The sequence below is a fragment of the Macrotis lagotis genome, chromosome 8 (genome assembly GCF_037893015.1).
Source record: "Macrotis lagotis isolate mMagLag1 chromosome 8, bilby.v1.9.chrom.fasta, whole genome shotgun sequence".
Taxonomy (NCBI): Eukaryota; Metazoa; Chordata; class Mammalia; order Peramelemorphia; family Peramelidae; genus Macrotis; species Macrotis lagotis.
In genome coordinates this window covers 33,830,648-33,853,122 of record NC_133665.1, presented here as the reverse complement: position 1 = coordinate 33,853,122, position 22,475 = coordinate 33,830,648, and positions in this window count along the sequence as shown.

Below are 22,475 nucleotides of genomic sequence, written 5' to 3'. Positions count from 1 at the left end.
AATTGCTCTGGATGGTTTGATTTCAGGGTGCTTTCAGAAAACCTATAGAAGAACTTAAACCCTAATACTTTTATTCAACCTCAAAAATAACAATTATTTTACCCATCTATGCAATAGTCACTACAACACTGAATATAAAATGAAGATATAAACAACACGATGTTTACCTGTCCTAGATGTGTTTCTATTTGGATTCAATTGAATATGATAAAAATAAATTTCTATAGCCGTAATATAAAAAATATTTCATTAATTACTTAATACTTATGGATAATGTTAAGCTGCATGATTCCACTGGAAAAATACATTAAACAGCCTTTTTATTCTCATAGAATATTTACCCAAAATATCAAAATGTCATTTGGATTCAATAAGTGTACAATTTATAATTAATACTCTAGATAAATAGGTCCTTTACCTAAGGACTTCAAGCTTGGATCCAGGTCAAATTGAGTTTTTATGAAGGCAATATTTATAAATATTTATAAATATAAATATTCCTCCACTAGCAAAGACAGGACACCAAGAAATCTGTGGCTATGTATGTCAAAACTTAATGGGAGGGGCGGCTAGGTGGCGAATAGGTGACTCAGTGGATAGAGCACGCGGCCCTGGAATCAGGGGTACCTGAGTTCAAATCCAACCTCAGATTCTTAATACTTACCTAACTGTATGGCCTTGGGAAAGCCACTTAATCCCATTGCCTTGCCAAAAAAAAAAAAAAAAACCACTAAAAAAATCTTAATGGGAAAAGCACATTTTAAGCAATTGATAAATACAATACTAGTCATAATGAATATATTAAGAATCGTAAAATGGACAATAACAGATTTAGAAAAGTATCAAAAATCCATAATATATTAATGAAACATAGTGATTTGACTAAGGTATCACTGACACTAAATAACGATGTTAACTTATCTGAGTCCTCTAACTCAAAATCCATTGGAGTAACTTTGGAGACTCAGATGAGTTAAATCAACATGGAAAAACTCTTAAAATAACTTGACATTGATGTTGGGATTGAAACCCCAGTTTTCTGCTTTCAAAATTTAACAATCTAGTACTATACTGTCTCCTATCCAGAATGCTGACTAAAATAAGTCCTCTAAAAGTCTGAAACATTGGAATCATATTTTCAATGCTTATTTAGAGATATAGTTATACAAAAAGTTCCCAGGTATTAGGATGCTGTCCTACCTTTGTTTGGGACTGTAAAGTCTAATTGCATTTGTTCTTTGAAACATGGATTAAAATCAGAGTAGTTGCTCAAGATACAAATTTGGAAGCTGCCTGTCACAGAATGCGTCAGACCTACCCACAAGGTTCAGTATTGCCGAAACATGTCAGGCTGCTTACATAACCAATTTCCAAATTTCCCAGATGAACCCTGAGAGGTCTCCCAGTTTCTCAACGTGTTATCTTCCTCATCTATTTCTTCGTGGAACTACATGTTCATTTCTGTCATTGCTCTGGTTATAAAACATGCTAAACTAAGTCATTTAATCACCATCTTTTGAAAATTCATACATTTTTTATCACTATCTACCTTTGCTCTCTATCAGAGATTCCTCTGCCTTCTGCAAGGATATTGCTTCTACATATTTGAAATGCATCTTTTCATTTCCCTTCTTGTATAATCTTCTCTTCATTTACCACCTTTGATTTTCTTTTCTTTGTGTATTCTCTAAATGAATTCTGTAATCCTTCTTAGTCTTTCCTGTGCCTAATGTTTTATACCTTGCAGGCACCCCTTGCTTACCCTTGATTACTCACTGCTCAGCTTCCTCATTTACATGATCTTTTTAAAATTCTTGTTACATTTATCATTAGTCCTGTCAGGTAGCCCTTGGGCATGAACTAAATGTTCTTTGAATGTTTGTTCTTTCCCTTTGCCTTCTTCAGTTCTGTTTACTGCCCCTATTTGATTTCAGTTTTTATCAGTTTTTATCTTCAAAAGGTTTGTTTTTCTTCCTTAACTTTTTCCCTCTCAAGGAAAATAATTTCAATCATAATCTTAGTTAAAGTGTAGTCATTCCACTATTATTGATAGGAATGCCAACATCTAGGAAAAATAATTATTCTGAGAAATTTTATCCACTTTGTGACAGCCTCTGTGGGGTTTCATCTGTTGTCTGTAGAATGGAAGGAGAGGATTACTTGATCTTTATCATCCTTTAATTCTAACTTTCTAATATTTTGATAGAACAAAAGCATGAATTGTTCCATTTTTATGTCTTCCAGGTACTCCATGCCTAGCTAACTACCTGGTGCTTAAATGCTTATTATAGATTAAGTATGAGATATATCTAGTTTGAAAATATTTAGCCACAGCTTCTGAAATGTATATTTAGCATCTTTTCTCTTATCATCCCTTAAAGCTAACTTGAAACTTCTTGAAGGAGAATCTCCATTAATCTCTCCATGTTCTAGGAATCAGTTTCCTCATTTGCAAACATTTTTTTGTCTCCTCTGACTGTACTAACTTGGAACTTCCCTGACTAACTATTCCACTTTCTCCTTTGCATCCCTACTTCCCAAACTCTCCCCTTTCCAACTTTCTTTTATACTTGTACATTCCTGGAATAACCTCATCATCCTGTAAGACCTCAAATCTCAATTCTCTACCTCATCATTATACTCTGCCTTTCTGATTGGAGGATGAGGTCATGAACTCTATTTAAGGAGAGGCCTCAACCCAGATATGTCCTTTTTTTCCTCATCTGTTTGTTCTACCCTAGGACTGCCATGACTGATTTTTCCACCATCTCCCCTTTTAGCTTTCTTTTGTTTGTCTTTACAATCCCTCATTGAACTGTAAGCTCTTTGAGAGCAATGTCTTCATAGGTGTACTTCCAGTACTTAGCCTAATGCCTTAATACATATTTATTGACTATTTACTATTTTGAAACTTAATCATATTCTGTTTTGCATTGACTGTTATTTAATTGTTTTGTCTCTTCAATGTGATTTTTTTTAGCTAATTGAAGGCAGGGAGCATGTCTCATCTTTCTTTTCTCCCTTTTAGAAATCCTGGAATCATACCCTCTTCTGAAAAATGTGGAATGTTATGGAAACACCAATGGGAAATAAGGTTTGTATTTGAAACTTATATATAAGGATGAAATGTTCAGTCTAAAAGTTGATTCTACCAGAGTATTCATTCTGGACCCTTTTCCAATTCTCTGGATCTTCTTTAACATATGACCTCTCAAGGTCTCTCTGAAGATCTTTGGAACTGAATGCATAACATAGAACATGCTGGCAAGATATCATCCACCATGGCATGCCCACATCAAAGAAGGTACTGTGCTCTATAAGCAAAGCAGCATTGAAGTAACTCGAAAAAATATATACAAGACGTAACTGTATACAGATGTCTACATGGTCTATTTGTCCTGGACTTGTGGTACAGTATTTTGAGTTCTTATTGATCTGATCAGTGACAGTTGGACACAATATAACTGACTAAAATAATGGTGTCATTTTGGTCCACTTAAAAACAAAGGACAACAATCAAACAACAGATGTCTAAGTTAGACCTATCATTCCTTATAGAATTGCCTTCCTCCTGCCTGGATTTCCTTGGCTCCAAAATGATTTTTGTCATTCTTGAACTTCTACCCAGTCCCCAATACGCCTTAAATTCCTCTCCCAGATTCCTTTCAGAAGATAGTTAAATGATGCAGCCCCTTTAAAGATCCCACCTCCCACTGACCTGCCCTTCAATTGCCTTGAAGTAGAATGGGCTGATTTCTAGCACAGAACTACTAATTTATCATAAAATTACAGAATTTCAGAGTAGGACAGGACCTCAGAGTCCAACTCTTTTGAGAATTTGGTGGGGACAATACTGGTAATTTCTTTGATTTTAGGAAACTCACATTACCAATAAATGTCTATAACATTAATTCTTTAGTTAGCTGATAACCTGAGAAGTTAATGCTTTACCCAGTGTTTCATACCCAGTATACATGAGAGGAAGAAACTGGCCCCAGAACTTCCTGACTCTGAGGTCAGTTTTCTAGTCACTATATTCTATATCTACACACGCTCATATATACATATATACATGCATGTATATATGCATGCATATGAATGTATGTTTGTATGTGTTATCTTTATGTATATATGAAATATATTTACATATTATAATAATAGATAATAATATAATACATTTCACAGATAAACTGAATTTTATAGATGATATGTATGATTATGTAATTATTAAATGTACAAGGTAGGACTTGAACCTGTTTGTTCTTGAATTCAAGTCTGTACAGTTCTCATGTTACTGTTTTTATCTAAAATGGAATCTTCATTCTATCAATAGCTACCAGTTAAAATAATTTTTCTTATATTAGAAGTAATGTTATAATGTCTGTCAGAAAAATTGGGTTCCTATTAAAATAGAGAGGCCTCAAAATAATAATCTTCCATGTAAGCATCCATAAAACACCTATTCCCTTTAAATGCCTGGTTAAAAATATGCATGAACCTTCCCTTCTCCCCACACTCACACAGCACATATTCACTCATGCCCAGAACCAAATGAGAAACTTCTCATAAATTCCTTTCTTAGAGCAAAGAAGAAAGTTCCATGTGCTTTGTAGTGAACTGAGACTTGCAATAAATCCTGGTCTGGCTCTTGCCACTAACAATGCTGAATGTTAAAGCCACTTCAGCTTTTGAGTGACTTCTGAGCAGATAGAGGTATCTCTAAGAGATTCAGTGGGACAGAGTTCTGTTAATGGATTTTTATCACTTTGTTGAGCACTCCTCAGATGGATCCAAAATTGGACTAAAGGGCAAATCCAGGCAGAATTGTATTACAAAAATTGTATGGCACATTCTCATCTATATGGGTATGCCCTCCACTGTCACACATAAAATGCCCTCCATTCTTTATAATCCTATTTGATTCATATCCATAACTTCCCATAAATCTACCACAGAGAATTTACCTGATATGTAGGATGTCTTTCTCTGGTACTTTTCATATGTTTGTATATACACAGGAAAAACTCCAAGGATACCCACTCTCACTTAGGAATGATCTCACCTCCTTGTCTGATTCTTGGTGAAGTCTTTTAGGTCACTTTTCCAGAGCATTAATAATATGTCCCATTAATAATATTTCCCAATCTATTTATACCCACTATATAACTTTCTATATTTCCATGGCCTTTTGTATTAAATACAATTTTAATTTTTCGAAGATTCACCAACGTATAACACTATGAGAATACTAGTGTTTAAAAGGTGGGCTTTTATAGCAAGGAGCTTTTATGGTATTGCTGAAAGCACCATGCAGTTTTCTAAATGAAATCTGGCTTCTTCCAAGCTTCCTCTTCAATTTTGGGTACAACTCATTGTATACCTATAGTGTTTATAAATACATACAGACATAGCAATCAGATATATAGCTATTTCTTCTGGATAGCCTAATAATAAGGATTGATATATATAATCGATATAGGTATATATAATCGATACACAGGTAATATAATTGATACATATACATGTATCTATTCATAAAAGACACAATAGATAATGTGTTGTAACTTAGAACAAAAAGATCTGAGTTTAAATACTGACTTAGATACTTTCTAGCTATTTGATTTTTGGGAAAATCACTTAATTTCTCTCAGTCTCAGTTTCCTCATCTGTAAAATAGAGAGAATTATAGTACTTACAACCCAAGATTGTTGCAAGGAATAAGTGAAGAATATATGTCGATCATTTTTCAAACCCTAAAGTATTATCCAAATGTAAATGACTAAGTTAAAATATATATATATATATATATATATATATATATATGTATATATGTATACATGTATATGGGTATACCTAAACCCACACCCACTATGCATATATGTGATATCCCTTGGATAAGAGAACAAACTAACAATTCATATAAAAAAATCAGATGGATGAAACTGTAACATACAATTAGTTGAACAGTTCATAGCGTTAGTTTCTCTATCTCTATATTTTCATATAGAAATTCTATATAAAGAGATTCTTATATTTTTGACGCAAATTGCAATTTGTGATTTCATCACTTCAAGAAACTGCCAGCAAGAAACTTCTTAGGGTGACTAGGTGGCGCAATAGATAGTGGACTGGCCCTGGAGTCAGGAGGACCTGAATTCAAATCCATCCTCAGAGAATTAATAAATACCTAGCTATGTGACCTTGGGCACATTACTTAACCCCCATTGCCTTACAAGAAAGAAAGAAGGAAGGGAAAAAAAGAAAGAAAGAAAGAAAGAAAGAAAGAAAGAAAGAAAGAAAGAAAGAAAGAAAGAAAGAAAGAAAGAAAGAAAGAAGGAAGGAAGGAAAGAAGGAAGGAAGGAAGGAAGGAAGGAAGGAAGGAAGGAAGGAAGGAAGGAAGGAAGGAAGGAAGGAAGGAAGTTCTTTTGCCAATTTAAATCAGTGCTATCTCTATAATTTACTGTTCTAAAGAATTGTTTGGGGGTACTAAAAATTAAGTGACTTAGCCAGTCCCCCAGAATGTATATTTCAAAGATGGGACATAAACCTAGGCTTGGAGGCAGATACATGCACATACATGTACACAGAAATATATGTTTGCATACTCTGCATGTATCTATTCATATATTAACATGCATAAATACTGTATGTGTAAATGTAGATGGATGAACAGAAAGACTTGTTCAATGTATGTATTGCTGTAAGGGTAATGGCCATTTGTCAGAAGCATGGTTTATTGGCCTGGCTTTCTTTGAATGGTCATGCACCTACCTCTAAGACAAGGTTCCGCAGCATTCTCAAGTCTGAGATAATGAACAAAATATCTGAAGAGAAAACTTCAAGGAGATTCTTCCTCTCTATAAGGAATTCCTGCTCTGGTTGGTCTTTGATTTTAAATTATTTTTTATTTAGTATTTAATTTTTGAACCAGTTACATGTAAGAGCAACAATCATTTTTAAAACTTTGAGCTCCAAATTATTTCCCTTCCTCCCTTCTCAACAAACACCCCTTCAATTATCCAATTATCTCAAAGAAGACTGAGAAGGCAAGCAATTTAATATAGGTTTTACACATGTAGTCATGTAAAACATTTCCATAATTGTCATCTTTGAAGGAAACTATAGACAAAAAATTCTCAAGAAAAATAAAGAAAATTTTTAAACATATACTTCTATCTATATTCATACACAATCAGTTCTTTCTCTTGGGATGAATAGCATTTTTTATAATAAATCCTTCAGAGTTGTCTTAGCTCATTGTATAGCTAAGAATAGCTAAATCATACTTGATCATCTTACAATATTGTTACTTTGTATACAGTATTTCACTTTACATCTGCTCATATGAGTCTTTCCAGGTTTTTCCAAGAATATCCTGCTCATCAGTTTTTATAGCATAATAGTATTCCATATAATCACATAACCCAATTTTTCAGCCATTCCCCAATTGATAGGCATATATGTATTACCAGGTACAAGGTTATACATTGTTTTATCGCCCATAGGACATAGTTGCAAATAGCTCTACAGAATGTTTGAATCAGTTTACAACACCACTAATAGAAGTAAACGAATTTCTAATTTTTTCCAAATCCTCTCCAACATTCAATCATTTTCCTTTTCTATCCTGTTAGCCAATCTAATAGATGTGAGGTAGTACCTTAAACTTGTTTTAATTTGCACTAATCCAATCAATAATGAGTTAGGGGGTTTTTATAAGGCTACAAATAGTTATGATGATTTTACCTGAAAAGTTCATAACTTTTGGTAACTGATCAATTGAGAAATGACACTTATTTTTATAAATTTGATTCAGTTCATTATGTGTCTCAGACCTTTATCATAGAAACTTGCCTAAATTTTTTTCAGTTACTCTTGCTAACTGTATTTCCCTCCATCCTATTTCTTCCCCTGTTAATTCTATTTGTTCTCTCCTTTAAGCCTGTTTTGTTTATAACTACCCACTCCCTAATCTGACCTCCCTTCTATCACTCCCACATTCTTCATATTTTAATTTTTTTTATTTTTATTAATGATATAATTTCAGTTTTACAATTTCCCCCCCAAAATCTTACATCCCTCCCCCCATGCCCCCACTGAAAGCAATCTGTCAGTCTTTACTTTCTTTCCATGTTGTACACTGATCCAAATTGAGTATGATGAGAGAGGAATCATATCCTTAAGGAAGAGACAAAAAGTCTAAGAGATAACAAGATCTGACAATAAAATATCTGTTTTTTTCTAAATGAAAGGGAATAGTCCTTGAACTTTGTCCAAAATCCATGGCTCTTTATCTGGATACAGATGGCACTCTCCTTTGCAGACAACCCAAAATTGTTCCCAGTTGTTGCACTGATGGAATAAGCAAGTCCTTCAAGGTTGAACATCTCCCCCATGTTGCTGTTAGGGTATACAGTGTTTCACTGGTTCTACTCGTCTCACTCAGCATCAGCTCATGCAAATCCCCCCAGTCTTCCCTGAATTCCCATCCCTCCTGGTTTCCAATAGAACAATAGTGTACTATGATATACATATGCCACAGTTTGCTAAGCCATTCCCCAATTGAAGGACATTGACTTGATTTCCAATTCTTTGCAACCACAAACAGGGCTGCCATAAATATTTTTGTACAAGTAATGTTTTTACCCTTTTTCATCATCTCTTCAGGGTACAGACCCAGTAGTGGTATTGCTGGATCAAAGGGTATGCTTATTTTTGTTGCCCTTTGGGCATAGTTAAAAATTTCTCTCCAGAAAAGTTGAATGAGTTCACAGCTCCACCAACAGTGACCCAGATTTGCCATAACCCTTCCAACAATGATCATTATCCTTTCTGGTCATATTGGCCAGTCTGAGAGGTATGAGGTGTTACCTCAGAGAAACTTTAATTTGCATTTCTCTAATAATTAATGATTTATAGCAATTTTTCATATGGCTATAGATTGCTTTAATCTTCTCATCTGTAAATTGCTTTTGCATATCCTTTGACCATTTGTCAAGTACTGAATGGCTTTTTGTTTTAAAAATATGACTCAGTTGTCTATATATTTTAGAAATGAGTCCTTTGTCAGAATCATTAGTTGTAAAGATTGTTTCCCAATTTACTACATTTCTTTTCATCTTTGTTGCAGTGGTTTTATCTGTGCAAACACTTTTTAATTTAATGTAATCAAAATCATCTAGTTGGTTTTTCATGATGTTCTCCAACTCTTCCTTAGTCATAAACTGCTCCCCTTTCCATAGATCTGACAGGTAAGCTAGTCCTTGATATTCTAATTTACTTATAGTATTGTTTTGTATGCTAAATCCTGTAACCATTTTGATTGTATCTTGGTAAAGGGAGTGAGGTGTTGCTCTAATCTAAGTTTCTTCATACAAACTTCCAATTTTCCCAGCAGTTTTTATCTCAATAGCTAGACTCTTTTGGTTTATCAAACAGCGTATTACCATAATTGTCTCCTGCTTTTGCATCTAGTCTATTCCACTGGTCCACCACTCTATTTTGTAGCCAATACCAAACAATTTTGATGACTGATGCTTTATAATATAATTTTAGATCAGGTAGGGCTAATCCTGCTTCTTTTGCACTTTTTTCATTAATTTCTTGGAAATTCTTGACTTTTTATTTCTCCATATGAATTTACTTACAATTTTTTTCTAACTCATTAAAGTAATTTTTTGGAATTTTGATTGGTAGGGCACTAAACAGGTAGTTTAGTTTTGGTAATTGTTTCAAGTAGTTTTTTTGGATGATTTCTTGGGATTCTCCAGGTAGACCATCATGTCATCTGCAAAGAGTGAGAGTTTTGTCTCTTCCTTCCCAATTCTAATTCCTTTAATTCCTTTTTCTTCTCTAATTGCTAATGCTAATATTTCTAATACAATATTGAATAGTAGTGGTGATAATGGGCACCCTTGTTTCACCCCTGATCTCATTGGGAATGCCTCTAGCCTCTCCCCATTGAATATAATGCTTGTTGATGGTTTCAGATAGATACTGCTAATTATTCTAAGGAACAGTCCATTTATTCCTACACTCTCTAGTGTTTTTAATAGGAATGGATGCAGTATTTTGTCAAAAGCTTTTTCAGCATCTCTTGATATGATCATATGATTTCTGATAGGTTTGCTGTTGATATTATTGAGTATACTAACAGTTTTCCTAATATTGCACCAACCCTGCATTCCTGGAATAAATCCTACTTGATCATAATGTATTATCCTAGTGATGACTTGTTGTAATTGTTTTGCTAAGGTTTTACTTAGGATTTTTGCATCTATATTCATCAAGGAAATAGGTCTATAATTTTCTTTCTCTGTTTTAACTCTTCCTGGTTTAGGTAACAGTACCATATTGGTTTCATAGAAAGAGTTAGGCAGAGTTCCATCTTTCACTATTTTTCCAAAGAGTTTATATAGGATTGGAACCAATTGTTCCTTAAATGTTTGGTAGAATTCACTTGTGAATTCATCAGGCCATGGATATTTTTTTAAGGGAGTTCAGTAATGGCTTGTTGAATTTCTTTTTCTGAGATAGGGTTGTTTAGTATTTAATCTCTTCTTCATTTAACCTGGGCAACTTATATTTTTGTAAATATTCATCCGTTTCACTTAGATTATCAAATTTATTGGCATAGAGTTGGGCAAAATAATTTTGAATTATTACCTTAATTTCCTCCTCATTGGTGGTGAGTTCACCTTTTTCATTTATGATACTAGCAATTTTGTTGTCTTTTTTTTAATCCAATTGACCAGCAGTTTATCAATTTTATTGGTTTTTTCATAATACCAAATTTTGGTTTTATTTATTAATTCAATAGTTTTTTGCTTTCAATTTTACTAATTTCTCCTTTAATTTTTAGAATTATTAATTTGGTATTTAATTGGGGATTTTTGATCTGTTCTTTCTCTAATTTTTTTAGTTGCATGTTTAGTTCATTGATTTCCTCTTTCTCTGATTTATTCATGTAAGCATTTAGAGCTATAATATATCCCCTGAGAGTCGCTTTGAATGAATCCCATAGGTTTTGGTATGTTGTTTCATTATTATCATTATCTAGGATAAAATGGCTAATTCTATCTATAATTTGTTTTTTGGTCCACTCATTCTTTAAAATGAGGTTATTTAGTTTCCAATTTGTTCTGGGTCCATATTTCCTTGGCCCAGTATTGCATATGAATTTTATTGTATTGTGATCTGCGAAAGATGTATTCACTATTTCTGCCTTTCTGCAGTTGATCATTAGGTTTTTATGTCCTAGTACATGGTGAATTTTTGTATAAGTTCCATGTACTGAAGAGAAAAAGGTTTATTCCTTTCTATCCCCATTCAATTTCCTCCATAAGTCTATCATATCTAGTTTTTCTAACAATCTATTTACCTCCTTAACTTCTTTCATGTTTATTTTATAATTCTATTTATCTAGATCTGAGAGTGGGAGGTCGAGGTCTCTCACTACTAGAGTTTTGCTGTCTATGTCTTCCTTTCAGCTTCTCCTCTAAGAATTTGGATGCTATCCCATTGGGTGCATATATATTCAGTATTGAAATAACTTTATTATCTATGGTACCTTTTAGGAGGATAAAGTTTCCTTCCTTATCTCTTAACACTATCTATTTTTGCTGCTGCTTTGTCTGAGATAAGGATTGTTACCCATGCTTTTTTTAATCCAGCTGAAGCAAAAAAATATTTTGCTCCAGCCTTTTACCTTTACTCTCTATGTATCCCTCTGATTCAAATGAGTTTTTTGTAAGCAGCATATTGTAGGATTCTGGTTTTTAATCCACTCTGGTATTCATTTACGTTTTAAGGGAGAGTTCATCCCATTCACATTCAAAGTTATAATTACTAATTCTTTATTGTCCTCCATGCTATCTTCCCTCTGTTTGTATTTTCCCCCTTTCCCCCATCCCTATTCCCTAGTATTTTGTTTCTGAATACCACCCCCTTCAGTGTGGTTGTCCTCCAATATTACCCCCCTCCCCTTTCTTTCCCCTTTCCCTTTTTCCTCTTTTCCCTTCCCTTCCTTTTATTAGTTCCTCTTTTTTCCTCAATTCCCCCCCTCTCTTTTTCTGCCCCCTTCCCTTTTCCCCTTTTAATACTTGAAAGGTTAGATGTTTTTTAAATTAATTAAATATGTGTAAGTTGACTTTAAGCCAAGTCTGATGAGAAGAAGATTCAGGTGTTTCTCATCTCCTCCCTTCTTCCCCTCTATTACCATAGGTATTTTGTACCACTTAGTGAAATGAGATTTACCCAATTCAATCTCCTCCCTCCTCCTGTCTCTTTCCTGTCTCCCTTTTTAAGGAGGTAGTGTTTTTTAGATCATTCTGAGTCATAGAAAATTCTGAGAATCTGTGCCTTCTAGATAAGTACGTTCTATCTAATAGAGTTAAATTTTTTCAGAGTTATTAGACTCTTTCTCCCAAGTGTGGTTAAAGCCAGTTACATCCCATTGGATAGCAGTCTCATGGATAGATCATGAATGTCCATCTCTTCTGGCTAGGTATAGTCTCTCTGTTAGAGTTACAATTCTCAAGATTTATGAGAATCTTTTTCCCCATACTGGGATATAGCCAGTTTCAACTTATTGGATAGCAGTTTTGTTTTTTTTTTATACTTTTACTGTCCCCATTCTTTTTTTTACCTTTTCATGTGTCTCTTGAACCTCCTGTTTGAAGTCCAAATTTTCTATTTAGCTCTGGTCTTTTCATCAGAAATTTTTGGAATTCTTCCATTTTGTTAAAGGTCCATCTTTTTCCTTGGAAGAGAAGGCTCAGCTTTGTGGGATAGTGGATTCTTGGCTACATTCCAAGCTCCCTTGCTCTTCGAAATATCTCGTTCCAGGCCCTTCAATCCCTTAATGTTGATGCAGCCACATCCTGCATGATCCTTACTGTGGCTCCTTGATATTTAAATTGTTTCTTTCTGGCTGCTTGCAGGATTTTCTCTTTTATCTGACAGTTCTGGAATTGGGCCACAGCTTTCCTTGGTGTTTTCATTTTAGGATCTTTTTCTGGAGGGGATCAATGTATTCTTTCAACAACTACTTTGCCCTCTGGTTCCATGATATCAGGGCAGTTTTCCATCGCCACATCCTGTAATATTAAGTCCAGTCTTTTTTTCCTCTTCAATGTTTTCAGGAAGTCCAATAATTCTCAGGTTGCCCCACCTCGATCTATTCTCAAGGTCAGTGGTTTTGCTGATAAGGTATTTTAAATTTTCTTCTATTTTTTCTATTTTTTGATTTTGTTTAACTGGCTCTTGCTGTCTTATGGAGTCATTAGTTTCTGCAGACTCCATTTTTTTAGGGAGTAGTTTTCTTCATTAACCTTTTGCAACTCCTTTTCCAATTGGCCAATTCTACTTTTGAAAGAGCTTTCCATTTGACTGAGGTTTTGAAAGAATTATTTTCTTTTTTGCATTTGCCCAACTGAGGATCTGAGAGAATTATTCTCATTTTGTAATTGTCCAACTGATGATGTGAGAGATTTATTCTCATTTTGTATTTGCCCAATTGGTGATCTGAGAGATTTATTCTCATTTTGTATTTCTCCAATTGTATTTTCTAAGGAGTTGTTTTCTTGTTGCAAGGTATTAATTGTCTCTCCTAAATTTTCTAGTTGATTTTTAAACTCCTTCCTTATTTCTTCAAGGAAGTCTTTCTGTGAGGAAAACCATATTGTATTCTCCTCAGAGGTTCTAAATCTCTCTGAGTCAGGGTCTTTTCCTTCCAAGAATTTTTCCACTGACTTTCCGCTGACCCTTTTCATTTTGCTAAGACCTTGAGTTGGGGAAGGGCTGTTTCACAGGGGCTTGGGATTGCTAGAGGCTTTACTCACTGAATGCAATTTCTCTGGCTGGCCAGTAGGAGGTGCTGGTTACTTTCTCTGGAGCATTTGTGACCTTGTTTGAGGCCTCCTTCCTTAGTTTGAAGGGAGGGCTTGGTGCTATTGAATTCTTTTGCCCGCAATCAATGGTGGGCTTTACCCTGGAGTGAGGTCATTCCTCTCCCTATTGTCAGCAGGGCTGGTTCTTCTGCTCACACACCTATGCCTGAGGCCAAAGTAGTCTGCAATTGTTTGTTCCAGGATGAGGCCTCAGCCTTAATGAAGGTGTAGACTCAGATTTCCTCAGACCAGAGGAGCCCAGGGATGGTGACCAGAGCTCCAGAGGGACAGCACCAACACCAGTGCCTCTGCTCCCTAGTTGACTCAAGCCCCCACTGTCTAGCCCCACCACTGATCCAGCAGGTCCAGGTCTCGGGCCCTCAGACTCCCTGGCTCCAATTCAGCCACTAATCTGGCTGATCGGGGCTGATTCACCCTCTGAGCTCAGAATCACCTGCCCAAATTCGCCCAGTGCTGCTGCAGGAGACAAATCCAGAGGTAGATATTCTTTCTCCTGGCTTTTCTTTCTGGGTTTTGTGGGTTGGATTTCTGTTAAGAGGTTTGTTTCATATGATAGATGGGGAAAGATCAGGAGACTTTAGAACCGTGCCTGTCTTCTCTCTGCCATCTTGGCCAGAAGTCCCTACATTCTTCTTTTATCCCCTTCCCTTCCTACTTTCCTGTAGGGAAAGATAAATTTCTATACTCCATTTGAGTGTGTGTGCTATTCCCTATTTGAGACAATTCTGATGAGAAGATTCACTCATTCTCCCCTCAAATTCCCCCCTTCTCAATTATAAAAGCTTTGTTCTTAAGATATTTATATGAAGTAATTTACCCCCAATCTTCTTTTTCCTTTCCATTTCTCCAGTACATTCCTCTCTCATCCCTTAATTTTATTTTTTAGCTATCATCCCTTCATATTTAGCTCATAATTGTGCCCTCTGTCTATATTAGTCCTTCAAACTGTCCTAACAATGACAAAGCTCAGTATCATCTTCCCATGTAAGAATATCAACAGTTTAACTTTATTAAAATTCCTTATGATTTCATTTCCTGTTTACCTGTTTATGTTTCACTTGAGTCTCATATTTGAAAATCAAATTTTCTGTTCAACTCTGGTCTTTTCTTCAGAAAAGTTTGAAAGACTCCAAATTTATTGACTGGACATATTTTCCCCTGACACAATAAGCTCAATTTTGCTGGGTAGTTGATTCTTAATTATAATACAAGCTCTTTTGTCTTCTGGAATATGATATACGACCCTCAGAACCTTTGATGTAGAAGTTGTTAAATCTTGTGTGGGTGTGTTTTTTTTACTGTGACTCCACAATACTTGAATCGTGTAAATTCTTGCAATATTTTCTCCTTGACCTGGGGGCTCTGGAATTTGTCTATAATATTCCAGGGAGATTTTCTTTAGGGATTTCTTTCAGAAAGTGATCAGTGGATTCTTTCCACTTCTATTTTGCCTTCTGGTTGCATAATATCAGGGCAGTTTCCCTTAATAATTTCATGAAAGACCATGGCTATGTATTTTTAAATTATGGCTTTCAGGGAGTTCAACAATTTTTAAATTCTCTCTTCTAAATCTATTTTCTAGGTCAGTTATTTTTTTCTGATGAGATATGTTATATTGTCTTCTAGTTTTATTCTATTGTCTGTGTTTCATTGTTTCTTGATCTCTCATAAAGTCATTAGCTTACATTAGTTCAATTCTATTTTTTAAGGAATTATTTTCTTCAGTACCTCATTTTCCATTTGGTCAATTCTAATTTTTAAGGAGTATTTTTTTTCTTCAGTAAATTTTTGTGCTTCTTTTTTCCATTTGGCCAATTCTGTTTTTTAAGGTATTATTCTCCTCATCAGCTTTTGTATCTCTTTCACTAATTAGCCTAGTCTGTTTTTAAAGATGTTATTTTCTTCAGTATTTTTTGTGACTCATTTTCATGATGTTCTTGTATCACTTTCATTTCTCTTCCCAATTTCTCCTCTACCCCCAATTTGATTTTCACAATCTTTGTTGAGCTCTTCCATGGTCTGAGAAAAATTCATATTTTTCTTGGAGGCTTTGGCTACATGATCTTTGACAGTGCTACCTTTTTCTAAGTGAATGTTTTGATCTTCCTTGTCACTGTAGTAATTTTCTATGATCAGATTTTTTTCTGTTGTCTGTTTATTTTCCTAGCTTATGACTTGATTTTAACTCTTTGTTCCTCCAAGGTGGTATGGTCTAAAGGTAGGTATATTTACTGGCCTATGCTCTGGTCTTGGAGTAATTGCAAGTACTTGTCTCTGCCCTGGAACTGTGAGAATGGTCCTTGCTCTCCTGTGACCATAAGCCTTGGTTTGCTAGTGCTTCTCCTCTCCCTGTCACTGCGACCTAGGAATGTGACCCAGATCCGAGTATGGGCAAAGCTACTCTGTCCTGCCTCAGCCTTAGCAAAGAGATCCCTGTAATCTCCTTCTAACCAGTAGTTTAAAACCCCTACCATTTGTAGGCTGAGCATTCTGGATGATAATATCAGTGGCACCCAAATCTCGTTCTTAGTTTCCTGGAGTCAGATCTCCACTGGCACAGTCTATACTGTACTAATTTCCACTTTCATCCTATTGCTTTCCTGCCAACTTTCTAAGTGGTCTTTGGTCTCTGTGGGCTGAGTGGTCTGTTATCACTGATTTGGTTGCCATGAGGCTTCTTCCTGGTTTTCTGAGACCAAGGGTTGGACTGCAAAATACCTTTGTGCCAACCTTCTAAGATGGTCAGGAAAATTATTTCACTCCTCTTTTTGAGTACTGCCATTCTCTAGGTAGACTTAGTTTAGAATATTTAAAGGTATTTGGAGAGGTTTAGGAGAGATAACTCAGATGAATCCTTGCCTTTACTCTGTCATGTTAGCTCTCCTTCCTCTACTGGTCTTGGCGTTGCATGATCTCTTTCCCTTCTTTTTTTTTAATTTTTCCTGAGAGTGCAAAAGATTATTGAACAAAATTGCCCCTGTGACTCCATCATTCAGATAATGTAAAATCATCTAGAGGCAGCTAGACCTGAAGGTCAGGAAGCCCTGAGTTAAATCTAACCCCAGAGACTTATTGGCTAAGTGACTCTGGGCAAGTCACTTAAACTGCTTTTCTAAGTTTCTTCAACTATAAACCAGGAACAATAAAAGCTCTGATCTCACAGGTCTGGAACATAGAAGGGTCTATATAAATGCCTATTCCCTTTCCTTCTTTTTCCTCTCTTCTTCCCATATTAACATTTACATGAAAGACACCTTGTTGACAGAGTAAAATGTAGCTCATTTTCATTTTTTTTAAATCAACAAACAATAGACCCAGTGGCATCTCATAATTCTCGTCACAGATGTCAACACGTACCTACATGTATACACATTTAATTTTCATTTGTGATTGCCTATTTTGTCCCTGAGTATGTCTTTTAAGCCCCTAGAAACCCTGAAGAACATTGCATTAATCAGAAACAGAAATAAGCTTAAGGGAAAGAAATTGTAGGTCTTTGCAAGTAGAGGATTAGTCAGACATTCATGAGTACTGCATACCTGGTAGTCTATACTTCAAAGCAGGAGTACAATTTAGCGTCTGTTTAACTTTCTTTATGAATCCCTTAGTGCAGCACCATGCTCTTGTGGGTGCTTAATGAACACCCCTTGATTAATGTGGCACTGTAAAGTGCCACCTGCTGAGATACCACAGCCTACTAAAATCTGCGTGAAAAAATAGAATTTCCAGAAATATGCTCACTTTCTTTCAGATTTAGTGCATTTTAGAGTGATGTCAGAGAATAACAGCTTCTTGACATTAATTATAATGCCAGCCCAGAAGTTGGGCTTTCTGAAAAGCAGCCTGGGGCTTCTGGAGGGGCTGCATATTTTAATATCCACTTACCTTGATACCAGACTAATTCAAAAGATGCTCACTTGCATCTCCATTTTCATTTGGGGGCTGGTAGGAAAGTGACCTATCATTAATTCCACAAGCCTTGATTAATTCTTGCTACTTAGCATGTCCCAGTTTCTGTCAAGGTATGTGGTCAGAGGATTGACAACCTTGTTAAGAGCTTATAGAAGAGCTTGATTACATAGCATTAGAAGTACCTTGAGCTCTAAGTGGAAGATCTAGTTCTCAGAGTACCTTGTGCCTAATAACTCAAAGTGAAAGCAGTATTTGCTCCATATTTATAGTGCAGTCTATTCCCTGTCCTCTGCACAGTGATACTCAATGTATCATAGAATTGCCAACTTGGAACAAGAAGGAACCTAGGTGGCTAATCAGTTTATTCCTCTCATTTCATAGAAGAAACTAAGACTGAAAAAGTTAATGACTTGGGCAGCTAGGTGGTGTAGTGGATAAAGCACCAGCCTTGGAGTCAGGAGTACTTGGGTTCAAATCCTGTCTCGGACACTTAATAATTACCTAGCTGTGTGGCCTTGGGCAAGCCACTTAACCCCATTTGCCTTGCAAAAAAAAAAAAAAGTTAATGACTTGACCAGGTGGGTAAATATAGGAAGCTCTCTTTTAACTCAGATTTTTCTAACTCTAAGTCCAGGCCTTTATCCAATATGCCACCTCATTATCTCCATGTTTCAATTTTTCTATGCTTCTAAAATGATTTGGTGGGCAGATCTGCATAGGAGAATGCAAGAGTAAAGGGAAAACTTTGGGAGAATCTGGTGACAGGAAAAACCCTGAAAAAGTAATGCTTTGTTCAAACTCTTGAATTTCTTGAGCTCACCTATCCCCAGCCCCCAAAGCCATTAGTGAAGATCACTGAGCTGTCTCTCACACAGCCATCTGCTTGCGATATTCTCTGATTGGAAATCAGTTTAAAATTCATTCCCAAGGGCATTAATATTAGTGAACATCTGACATAAATAAGTTTAAAAGCATGTCTAGTAGTTATGAAATTGGCTTAGAAGAAAACTAAGAATAGACCCCTTCAAAGAGAACTACTATACCTCCATGTGCATGTGTTTACTCCCAATCTAATCCAAAAAGTAGTTATCAAATGTTAAACCTCAACCAGCTACAATGCTCTATGTTAGGTACTAGGGTGAAAAGAAAAGCTCTGAATTTCACTCAGGAAAGAAAATAACAATAGAAAAACTTGAAAAGATATGTAACAGCTTAGAAAAGAAGTTGGGATTCTATTTTTTTGGCAAGGCAATGGAGTTAAGTGACTTGCCTAAGGTCACATAGCTAGATAATTATTAAATGTCTGAGGTCAAATTTGAACTCAGGTCCTTCTGAATCCGGGGCTGGGGCTCTATCCACTGTGCCACCTAGCTGCCCCAGAAGTTGGACATCTTTAGCAAAATAGTTGACACCATGAATAAGAACAGAGCAATTAGAACTTTAAGGTCAATGATAACACAAGAAACACTAAGTTAAAAAGCAAAATTCATACATATGAGATATTTACAATTGAAAACACATTATGTAAAAAGCAAGGCATATGGATATAATTTATAAATCATCTGACTTCCAAAAAATACAATAATAATAACAAAAACAAAAGTAGCATATTTGAGAAAACAGTAAGAAAATTGCTGAAAAGTATTGGAAAGAGCTGTCATGGTGGAATAAAGAACATAAATCATCACCAAAAACAATTCTGAATTTTGAAGAAACAGAAATATGACTGTCAAGTCAAAAAAAAAAGAGATATTGTAAGTCATTAGGAGGAAATAGACCACAAACCATAGAGATCTATCTAATCAGTCTCACTCAGGACTAAACACTGAAAATGAGAAAAGGAAAGAAAATATTGTAATAGGACATACTGAAAGAAATTTTAAATAATCAGACTGAAGAAATAGCTATGTACTTTTAGTAAAATCAAGTACTTAAAAAAAGTAATTCTGTTGAAGAAAACAGCTGGGAAGAATCTTCAAAAGGTAAATGGAACATATATGAAACTAGAATAAAAAAGAAGTTGAAACAATATGAAAGGGCTAAGTGATGATCAAAGCCTTATATATTAAAAGGGAAAAAAATGTCTATCAACCCTTTAGAATATCAGCTTTTATAAAAGCAATGGAGAGGGAAAAGAGAAAAGAATATGACTTGGGGTTGGGAGGAGGGAATAGCAAGAAAAGGGGGGAGACAAAATCTAGGTAGGAAATAGGGAAGCAAATATAGGAACTGTTTCTTGAAACCAGGAAATTTTTGTTTGTTTATTTTGCCACAGGTGAATATTATATAGCTTGAAAATAATAATGGATCTCAAGACCTAAAGTCTTATCTTGGTCAAACAAAGGAAGTGGAGAATAAAGAAATAGTATGGTGACCAAAATACTATAAATAATTCAGGGATTATGCTAGAATAAGGAGAGTTGGGGGGGGCAGACTTTAGAAAGAGGAAGATACAAATAAAATAAACTAAAATAAACTAAATTATAGCTCTAATACAAGTTGAATTTAAAAAGTAGAGAGAAAAAATTTTCCCAGGATAGAAAAAGATTTAGAGGTTTAGGTCTAATAAGGAAAGAATGAGAAAGAAAAAGAACTAGATTTGATTTTTTTTCCTAAGCAATATAAACTTTAGGTAGAAAAGGTTGATTTCTTTCTACTCCTTCCTTTTTTTTCTTCTAGAGACAAATTAATGACATTTTATAACAGGATTTTATGGAAGAAAAAACAAAAATAAATTATGATGAAAAATTAATTCATAAGACAGGTAAATGTGAATGAAATTAATTCATAAGACAGGATGATGTCAGAAGAGATAAAAAAAGAACCCAACTATTTTAAAAAGTAGAAACACAAAGAGATTCAGATTTAGTCAAAATGAGGAGCTGGAACAAAAACTTATTATATCACTGCTTTAAAAAATTGCACAGGCACCTCCTAGTCAGAAATTTCCTCAGTCAACACAAATCAGCAATTGCTCTATGGAATTCATTCTTAGACAGTTGTCTGGGACACTGGCAGGTTAAGCAACCTGTGCAAGATAACATAATAATCATTTGTCATGGGCAAAAATTGAAATTGGGCCTTTTTCATTCTGAGGCAGGATCTCTATCTGCTATACTATGAGTAGTTAGGTCAATGGTAAAGCACTGAACTTGGAGTTGGGAAGATCTAAGTTCAGATATGATCTGTGACTTAGCTGTGTGATTCTGGTCAAGTTGTGTAACCTCTATTTGCCTTAACCTGCTGAAGAAGGAAACAACAAACCACAGCATTATTTTTGCTAAGAAAACACCATGGACAGTATGATCCACAGGGTCATGAACATTGACCATGAACATGATCCACAGGGTCTGAACACAGAACAACACAGAATGCTGTTTCTCAATAAAAAAAATGTTATATGCACACACATCCCTCAAGGAAACCACAATCAGAGGCAAGAGAATCAGGAAGTGTGATAAAGAAAATAAGAATAAATAAAAGTCTGAAAGATCTGATTTTGAGAAGAAGAAAACTGAAAGACCTTGAGCATAAAGAGATAAATATTCAGGACAAATAGTAATAACAAAAGAAAATATGGCCTCAGATCTAGTAAACAAATTCCGGCATTCATAAATAAATACAGTAAAAAGAAAAAAAGGAAAATAATGCAATTCTTTCTTTAATGATGTAGTTCTTGATGACACAAAGATTCTTATGGAATTTGAGGAGAATACGGAACCACAGAATGCTGCTTCTGAGTGGTTTAAAAGAGAAATTTGAGAGCAAAATGTGTGCTCTACACATTAAAAGTAATGAACAGAATAGAAAATAATTGAGTCTACAATGGTAAGCCTCAAGAAAGAAAAAGAAAAGAGAGAAAACTAAGAATGTAAATATATAGAATTGAAGGACAATACAGAAGAATAGAAGCAACAAAAAAAAAAAAGAAAAGAAAATATGTTCCCTATGCAAGCAAAACATAATGAACTTGTAGAAAGGATATATATATATATATATATATATATATATATATATATATATATATATATATATATATATATCAACCTAAGTATCATAGATCTCCCAGGAAAAACACAATAGGACAAAACACCTTACTCTAAAATGAATGAAATAATAGAGAAAAACTCCCCAGAACTTCTAAATGTAGAAAATGAAATTACAACGGAAAGAAATCACATATCAGCTCTAGGGGGGAAAAAACCCAAACTTGCATATTCCAAGTCCCATTTAAGTTAAATTTAACAATTTGATTCTGAAATAATTTCTACAAACCAAAAGGAGGAAAATGTTCAAATACAAAAAACAGCACATTTTAGTAATGTAATATTATTCCTCACCCAGTAGAAAAAGGAAGAGGAAATAAATTGTTATGAAGAACAATTGAACCCTGTCAGGGAAAAGGATTCATGAGATACTATGGTAATATAAGAAAAAAGAATATATTAATAAAACATTTTTTAAAAAAAGAATGTTTTCCCAATAACTTAAAATGTTCCTTATTTCTTTAAATATCTTTTTTGTTTAATCTTCTCCTGGTTATTAGGAATTTAGTGAAAGACTAATGATTTTTAAAACTTAATTTTCTATTCTGCTATTTTAAAGAAATTGGCTATCATTTTAATTAATTTATAAATTAAATGTAAAATTTTC